The following is a 9,818-nucleotide window of genomic DNA, read 5'->3' as shown; positions in this document are numbered from 1 at the left end:
GGCAGGCTTCTATGGCAACACAACTGCAGTGTGTGTTTTTGCATTCCCAACAGAATTCCAGCCCGAGGCCAAGATTCCCCAAGGCATTGCTCCTGTACTGCCCTCTCCTTCCCTGGTTTCCCAGGTGATCATCTTGGAAAGCTAAGAGAAGCACAAGCCACAGAAACAGCCTCCTTAACATGGGAGACAAAAGTGAAAGTGGCTCAGTCATGTCCGACTCTCTGTAACCCCATGGACTATACAGTCCACGGAATTCACCAGGCCAGAATACTGGAGTGGGTAGCCTTTCTCCTTCCCTGAGGATCTTCCCAACCACCAGGGATCGAACCCAGGTCTCCCACATTGCAGGCAGATTCTTTACCAGCTGAGCCTCAAGGGAAACCCTGGGAGACAAAGGAGAGGGCCATTTCCCTACCAGATCAGAGCTTCTGGCTCAGGAGTATCCCGTTGCAGAAGTCAGAGTCCCCAGGCCTCCTCCTAGTCCCATGGGTCCATAGCTCCCATGGCCCTCACATTTGCAGCCACAAGAACCCTCCACCTCCAACCACCCCTCCCCACCCACAGCCTGACCCTATTTCACATGACAGCCAGCTCCTACACAAACTCTCTCTCCACCTGGTTTCTTCACCAGACTCCTCTCTCTGGCTCCATTCCAAATACCTCTTACAGGAAGCCCTCCCAGACTTTCCCTCTCAGACTTCTCCCTTGGTTTCCCATCTAGGACTCTGATCTGGTCTCCCAGAGTTGGGCATGGGTGTAAGTACCCCCCACCCAATGACTTAGGAGTTTCCTTAAGGCAGTAATGACAGCTTTTGATCCTTAGAAACTAAGAAATCAGCACTGTCTTCATTTTACAGCTGAGGAAACTGAGCATCGAGATTAAGAATAGCTTGCGCTCTAACAGTAGAACCGGGCCCTGTCTGCCTCCCTGCCTTACCCCTCCCTCTCTCCCCATCCCTTCAGGGTCTTACCATATGCCAGGCACTCCCTGAATCATAGACTTTTTATAACCCCATTTAATCCTCCCAATTAACCTATGAGGAAAGTACAGTTAGCCTTATTTATACATAAAGAAGTTTAGAAACTTTAGATCCATTCTGTAAGGTCACGTAGCACCTGGGTGTCAGGATCAGAATTCTACCCAACTCTTCTGGCGCCGAAACCCAGTTAGGTTTCCCAGTCCCGCTGGGTTTCCCCATCCTGAGTCTAACCAAACACAGAGACACAGGGGATAGGGCACAGATCCTCCAGCCCAGCATGAAAGCGTTCACAGTCATCAGCCAGCACCTCTGACAAAGGAAGATGACTTCCAGAAGGCCTGCAGAAGCTGCCCTGCTGATCTGTGGAGGCTTAGGAACCCCAGGACAGCTGAGAGCAGGCTCCCTGGGTAGCTGACCTCCTGCTCTCATTCCTTGCCCAGCCCACAAATCCTCTGAGCTGACACACCCTCGAGCCCTTTCACTTCTGCAAATTCCTCCACCACCTCCAAAGTGCTCTAGGCTTCGTCAGGAGAATTCTTTTTTTTTTTTTTTCCATTTTCATTATAAGAATTGTTTTTAACAGTTCTTGAAACAACACCTAGGCCGCAGCACATTACACTGGGGAATCAAATAACCCATGCTCCAGGCTCAACTCAGTCTCTAAGTTGCTGTGTGACCTTAGACAGGTCATTTCCTCTTTCAGAGCTACAGTTGTTGCATCTGTTCAATGAAGGAGCAGTCCCATTTATTTTTAAAATTCCTTGAAATTACATTTTATTGTTAATGACATTTAAATTCATTTCGTTTTTAAAACTTTGATCTTCCCAAGTGATTGCAATGTCTTGGGGAAAACATTAAGCTTGAAATCACACCTGATTTGGGCACTCAGCTTTTGTTCTCTCCTATATAAAGTCAATTATGTAATGCTAATGTTTGCAAGAGGTTTTCTTTGCCCCTTTGCAGTCCCCATATAGAACTACTGCTGGGAAGGATAGGGGTACAGGATAGTTAGGGAGTTGGGGATCAACATGTACACACTGCTCTATTTTAAGTAGATAACCAAGAAGCACGTATGGTATAGCATAGGGAACTCTGCTCAGGGTTATGTGGCAGCCTGGTGGGAGGGGAGTTTGGGGGAGAATGGAGACGTGTATATATGTATAGCTGAGTCTCTTTGCTGTCCACCTGAAACTATCACAGCACTGTTAATTGGCTATATTCCTTTATAAAATAAAAAGGTTTTTTTAAGTTAAAAAAAAAAATCTACCATTCTGATGGGTGAAAACTATAACCTCTCCTCCAAGAATTCACCCACCCCCTGTCTGTTGCCTCCTCCTCCGTTAAAGGGCTCCTGTGATAAGTCCACTCTCACCTGCCCTCCAGAGTTTACCTCCCTGCAATACCAACCCTTTAACAAAACAGCATCAAGTCCTTTAAGTAATGCCTTGATGTGATGATTTAATCACTAAATCCTATCAGACTCTTGCAACCCCATGGACTGTAGCCTGCCAGGCCCCTCTGTCCATGGGATTCTCCAGGCAACAATACTGGAGTGGGTTGCCATTTCCTTCTCCAAAGTAACGCCTTCCTCCCTTTCAAAGGAGCATCACCACCCTACTTCACTCATTTCTGCTCCTGCTGTTCCTTAATTAGCCAGTCCCCCCTTCAGTCTAGTCTTTTCTCCCTTTCAATAAGGCCCCAGCGATGGCATTTCAAAGCTTGAGCCTTTTTGTGACTCCTCCTCTCTGCTGTGAGCCCTGAGGTGTCTGTCTGTGCTTCTGACATGTCTGTTGTTTGGGCTCTGTGTTCTTTGTAACTTGGGTGTATCTTTCTCTGTGCATCCCATCTTTCAAGATGTGTAAATTTCACTTTTTTCTCTGACAGTGTAGGGGATGCGGGAAGTGGGTATGATTATATATAATTTTTCCCCAAATCCAAATTTTTTCAATATCTACCAAGTCTTTATATATATATATATATATACATATATATATATACATAAATTTATTTGTTTGGCTGCACCAGATATTAATTGTGGCATGTGGGATCTTTATTTGTGGCATGTGGGGTCTAGTTCTTCAGCTAGGGATGGAACTCAGGCCCCTGCATTGGAAGCCTGGAGTCATAACCACTGGGTCACCAAGGAAGTCCCAATACTCACGAAGTCTTTTTTAATGCTGTACAGTATCATACAAGTTAAAGGCACATACAATATAGTCACAATTTTGAAAGGTTATGCTCCATCTATTGTCATTATATGACTATATTTTAATATAGAAAATGTGACCTGGAGATAAAATGAAAATAAATATTAAGTGGAAGTTTAAGCATTGAAATGGAGAAAAGGCTAGACTGAAGGAAGGACCAGCTAATGCGAGGAGGAGGAGTAGAATGAGGGAAAAGGAAAGAAGGGGATGTTCCTTTGCAAAAGGAGTGGTGCAGGGTGGGGTGGGGGGTCTCTCTTCACTCAGACCTACAGTGGGACAGGGGGCCCAGAGTCCAAGGCCCAGAGGAGAGTGGGAACAGCATGCCTCGAGGAGATGAGAGCAAGCCACGGCCTGGGTGGTGAGGAGACCTCCTGGGGGAGGAGGTGCCAAGAAGCAGATTTCTGAATATGGTGCTGAGACGCCTGAAATTCCTGGAAAAGTCTGTGTAAAGCAAGGTCAGGCCCAAGAAGAATGCAATTGGAGGTATGTACTCACAGCCCACCACCTTGCAGAGAACCAGCCATAAACCTTATCTCTCCACCTCCGGAGAGCTGGGGAGAGCTATCTCCACATTCCCCGGAATTCAGGCTGAGTCAGCCAGGGGGGTTGGGAGGCCTGGGCCAAACACCTGAGTCACCCCGGCATGGGTGGTCTATCCGGAAATGAAGTGGGAGCAAAGGGTGGCCAGGATCACTGATGCCAACAAAGGCTAAGTGTCTTGGATTCCTATCAGCCATCCCCTAGCCAGAAATTTCCCTCCCAAGGAAGTTAGGTCCCGGGGCTGGACAGCACTGTATTGCAGCAGCAAATTTGGACATTCAGGACAGTGAATTTCTCATGGCCTGTGGGTTTTCCCTCTCTCTGCCACCATCAACTACTTCTCCAGCTTCAAAAATGTCAGTTGACTCACCCTCTTTCTTGGGGGATTGGAGCAGGACCCAGAAGGGAGCCCAATCCTAATTCCAATCTGTCCCCCTTCCCCCCTGAGCAGAGCCCTGGTTTCCATGGAGGAAGGAGGCGAGAAGAGGCAGTGTTCCTTGCTGTCTGTGTCCCTGAGAAATTCTCCACCTCCCTGTCATGTTCCCTCCCGCCTTCTCGAAGGCAAGTGAGAAGGGCGCCCAGGGACAGAGACGTGCAGCCGCGAACGCCCTCCTCCTCCTCGCAGAGTTGGGGAAGAGATGACCTCACTGCCGCCCAAGGCTCCTAGACACGTAGGCTTTTTCCCTGTGGCCCAGCCCCCCTCCTCCTCCGCACTGCACTCGTTTTGCTTTGCTCCAAGCTGTCCTCTCGCAGGGCCCAGGGCCCAGCCAGACTGTTCTACAAACACCGCTTTGATCCTGTCACTCCCCAGCTCAGAAGTTTCTTTGCCTTCAGAGTAAAGGTCAAGCTTCTCATGAAGGATGGAGCTGAATCCTTCCTGCCTGGCACTAGCTGCCTCCTGCCCCAGCCCCAGGGCTCTGCCTGTCCCTCCTGCCGCCATCCCTGGCAACTGCACCTGCTGAAACTTTACCCTTCCTGCAGGCCCTGGCTCCAGCACACCCCGGGCACTCTGCAAACATTTACTGAATGAAAATCACACACCAGGCACCTCCCCACACCGCCGCCACAGTCAGCACAGTAGGAAGTGGCTCCTCCCACGGAGACCCTAAGAACTGACCTTTGTTACACCCTGGGCTGGGTTATACCTGTCTGAGCACCCCTCCCTGATTGTAAACCCGAGCCACAGGCATCTGACAGGCAGTGGACAAGGGCGAATGAAGCAGTCGTCCATATTCATCTCATCTGATCTGCACAGTAACCTTGGGAGGTCAGTATCGGTATCCTCATTCACAGACGAGGAACCCAAGGCTTAGAGAAGTGATTTGCCCATCCAGTGGTGTTTGGGGCTCAAGCCAGGGCCCCCAGATTCCAATCCAGGGCCTTCACACCGGCTCTAAGGCGCTTCCTCAAAATCAGGGTGGTGGGACTTCCCTGGCAGTCCAGTGGTTAAGACTGCCTTCCAGTACCTGGGGGTCAGTTTCAATCCTTTGTCAGGAAGCTAAGATGCCACATGTCTAATGGCCAGAAAACCAAAACATGAAAAAAGAAGCAATATTGTAACAAAATCAGTAAGGACTTTTAAAATGGACCACATCAGGAAAAAAAAAAAAAAAACACAAAAAAACAGGGTTCTGTCTTACAAGTTTCTATTTCCCTCAGCACCCAGCACGGGAGCTTGTTTGATTCACAGAATGAGTGAATGAATGAATGAATGGTTCCAAGAGTCAATTTTATCCAGGTGAATCATTTTCTCCGCTCTGATCCCTATTCTTCTCCTCCGCGTTTGTTTTTTCTGTCCTCTTCTCTCTCTCACCCTAGGCCCTAAGGATCCAGCAGATAAGGAGGAAAGAAGCTGTAATTGTTCTCACTGATTCCAGGGATTGGATTGAGGCCCCAGGATCCAGGCCCCTAGACTGGATCTTGCTGGAAACAGCCCAAAGGAGGACAGAAGGCTCTGCCCTCCACCCCACACCCAGCTTGATAGTGAGACCCAGCCCTCACCCCCTCCTCCCCAATTTCTCTCAAGACCCAGGTGGGGCAGGAGGGAGAAGCAGGGCCGCCTGAGAGCAGCGAGGGGGTGGAGAGGGGCCTAAAGGCATGACTCACCACCCTTGTGCCTTCTGGGAAGGGGAGTGAGGGACACCTGGACGCCTGAAATTCCAACCCCTCCCCAGAGAGACATTTAGGTGTCTGGACAGGAGGAGGAAGAGCTTGTTTACCTCAAACTAAAAGGCAGCCATGGCAACGGAGGCCAGGGCCACCTGAGCAGGGAGCAAAGTCTTGACCAGCGTGAGGGCCCTGCTCCCAGCCTGCCAACTGGGCCATTTGCCCAGATGGTGCCACACAGGCCTTCTCTGGCCGAGCACCCCCTTGTGGGCACAGCCTCTCCTGAGAGCTGGGGGACAGTCCTGAGGGAGAAGCCACCCGTTTTACAGATTCACATGTGTTCCCATTGCCTCCTCACCTCCTTCCTTGAGCCTCCTCTCTGAAGACCAGAGACAGACAGACCCTGAACCAAGGAGAGCTCTTGGCCTCTGTGCTGAAGCAAAGAGGGAATGGGGAGCTGGCAGGTACTGGGAAGGGGCAGAGAGGAGGTATCAGTCAAGGAAGGCTTCCAGGCCCTCATATAAGGAGGAGGGTGATCCAGGCTAAGGAAAAAGCAAGTGTCTTCTTAGCTAACGTGAGGCCAGATGCACCACCACTTTCCTCTGCTAGTCATCAGAATCATAAACTCTTGGTGCCCAAGGGGACCTCCATAGCTGCCACCACCATCCTTAACAACATCCCCTCACCGGCTGTCTGTATCCATTCCCATCCTTTCCTCCTCCCTCTGGGATATGGCCCTCGCTGTGTTCTGAGTCAGGCCCTTCACTCCGAACTCCACCCCTCAGAACCTCACTGCATCAACTGACTTCTCTCTCTGGTCCTGCTCCTCTCACCTTCATCATAGGAGGGATTTTTTTCCCCTCTATCTGTATCCCTGCTCAAGACCCTTCCTCCTTTAAAAAAGCAAAGAAGGGGACTTCCCTAGCAGTCCAGTGTTTAAGACACCACAGTTCCACTGAGGGGGCACAGGTGTAATCCCTGGTCAGGGAACTAAGATTTCACATGTCATGCAGACAAAAATAGAAGAGAAAAAAAAAGGTAAGGAAGAAGGGAAAGAGGGAAGGAGGGAGGGGAATTATCCTTGACCCCTCTCTTTGCTCTTCCTCCAAAAAAGAGGCCATATTCGTTCTCTATTTTCATCTCATCCTATCTACTCTGACCCCAGCCACCAGCCACAGAAGTTATTAATACCATCCATGATCAACTGAGAGCCAAATCTGGTAGCCCATTTCAAGCTTTTTCTTATCTGACTTCCTGCAATATTAAAGTGGATACTCCCTCTTTTTTGAAAGATGATTTCCTTAACCTCCTGACATCTCCTTCTGAATTTCTTATTATCTCTCTGACCACTTCTTTGCACTCCTGAATTCACTTTATCTACCCACCATTTGTATCTATAGCCCTTAATCTTTTTGGTGGGCCATACCACAACAAACTGTGGAAAATTCTTCAAGAGATGGGAATACCAGACCACCTGACCTGCCTCCTGAGAAATCTGTATGCAGGTCAAGAAGCAACAGTTAGAACCGGATATGGAACAACAGACTGGTTCCAAATAGGGAAAGGAGTATGTCAAGGCTGTATATTGTCACCCTGTTTATTTGACTTAAATGCAGATTACATCATGTGAAATGCCAGACTGGATAAAGCACAAACTGGAATCAAGATTGCTAGTAGAAATATCAATAACCTCAGATATGTAGATTATACCACCGTTATGGCAGAAAGCGAAGAAGAACTAAACAGTCTCTTGATGAAAGTAAAAGAGGAGAGTGAAAAAGCTGGCTTAAACCTCAACATTCAAAAAACAAAGATCATGGCATCCGGTCCCATCACTTCATGGCAAATAGATGGGGAAACAAGGAAACAGTAACACGTTTTATTTTGGGGGACTTCAAAATCACTGCAGATGTTGACCACAGCCATGAAATTAAAAGATGCTTGCTCCTTGGAAGAAAAGCTATGACCAACTTAGACAGCATATTAGAAAATAGAGACATTACTTTGCTGACAAAGGTCTATCTAGTCAAAGCTATGGTTTTTCCAGTAGTCATGTATGGATGTGAGAGTTGGACTATAAAGAAAGCTGGGCGCTGAAGAACTGATGCTTTTGAACTCTGGTGTTGGAGAAGATTCTTGAGAGTCCCTTGGCCTGCAAGGAGGTCAAACCAGTAAATCCTAAAGGGAATCAGTCCTGAATATTCATTGGAAGGACTGATGCTGAAGCTGAAGCTCCAGTACTCTGGTCACTTGATGCAAAGAATGGACTCCTTGGGAAAGACGCTGATGATGGGAAAGATTGAAGGCAGGAGGAGAAGGGGATGACAGAGGATGAGATGGTTGGATGGCATCACCGACTCGATGGACATGAGTTTGAACAAGCTCTGTGAGTTGGTGATGGACAGGGAAGCCTGGAGTGCTGCAGTCCATGGGGCCGCAAAGGGTTGGACACAACTGAGCAACTGAACTGAACTGAACTGCACCCTTTTGAGACTCTAAAGCACAATCACTGGAATATTACTCAGCAGTTAAAAAGAATTCATTTGAATCAGTTCTAATGAGATGGGTGAAACTGGAGCCCATTATACAGAGCGAAGTAAGCCAGAAAGATAAAGACCATTACAGTATACTAACACATATATATGGAATTTAGAAAGATCGTAACAATAACCCTATGTGCAAAAAAAGAAAAAGAGACTCAGATGTATAGAACAGACTTGTGGACTCTATGGGAGAACCCGGGGGTGGGATGTTTCAAGAGAACAGCATCGAAACATGTATATCTAGGGTGAAACAGATCACCAGCCCAGGTTGGATGCATGAGACAAGTGCTCAGGCCTGGTGCACTGGGAGGACCCAGAGGGATGGGGTGGAGAGGGAGGTGGGAGGGGGGACCGGGATGGGGAATACATGTAAATCCATGGCTAATTCAATGTATGACAAAAACCACTGCAATGCTGTAAAGTAATTAGCCTCCAACTAATAAAAATAAATGGAAAAATAAATAAATAAATAAAGCACAATCACAGATTGTCAACGTCTCCCATAGCACTCAGGGGGCTCATGGGCTCAGGAAACCATTACAAAAGCCAGACTGAGAGACTCAGCCTTGGATGTTAAGATCCTCAGGACGGTACCTCAACCTCCTCTGGCCAATCCCATCCACTCCCAAAGATGACAGCTCCTAGACCCACATCTCTGGACTCTCAGGAAAGTTTCAGACCCATATTCCTGATTGCCACCTGGATATCTCTCCCAAGTCCCAAAGTCAGTAGGTTCCCAACTGAAGTCATTGCCTTAACACCATCCTCCTGGCCTTCCTTCCTTTCATAATCCTCGTCTGATAGATAGCATTACTGCCTCCAAAGCAAGAAAATTGGGAGTAACCCAGGGATGGTACTCGATAACATGTCTAATATGGTTGTGATGAGACTAAATAATGTGATATGTGTAGAGCACATAGGATCATGCCTGGTACTTCATAGGTTCTCAGTAACTGTTCATTATTATGGTTGCTATTCTTTCATCTTTTTTCCCCCTTATATCTAATTAGATACCAAGACCTGCCAGCTCTAACTTCTAAACTCCCCTTGAATCTATTATCTACTCTGTTCTCCACTAATTCTGCCCTACTCTGGGCATTCATTATCACTTGCCTAGATGACTACAGTAATCTCCAGTCTTGTTCCTTCCTATTTTTCCAAGTTATACACCTAAAATGGTCTTGCCAAAATGCTATTCTGACCATGACACTCCCCTACTTAATCTTCATTGTCTTCCAAGATCCTAAAACAGTAGCCCCCAATCTTTGGTGCACTCCTAGGGAACTTGTTATAAATACAGGTTCAGACCCCAGTCCTTTGCAGGCCTATTGGGGTACCTTGGCACATGCATTCATAACACATTCCCTGATGTATCTGGTGTAAAATAAAATTAAGCAAAGAAGGAAAAATTCTACAAGGCCTGCAAGGTCCTCCTTGACTTG

This window comes from Odocoileus virginianus, chromosome 24 (genome assembly GCF_023699985.2).
Source record: "Odocoileus virginianus isolate 20LAN1187 ecotype Illinois chromosome 24, Ovbor_1.2, whole genome shotgun sequence".
In the NCBI taxonomy this organism is placed as follows: Eukaryota; Metazoa; Chordata; class Mammalia; order Artiodactyla; family Cervidae; genus Odocoileus; species Odocoileus virginianus.
Note: the sequence above shows the minus strand (reverse complement) of the source record.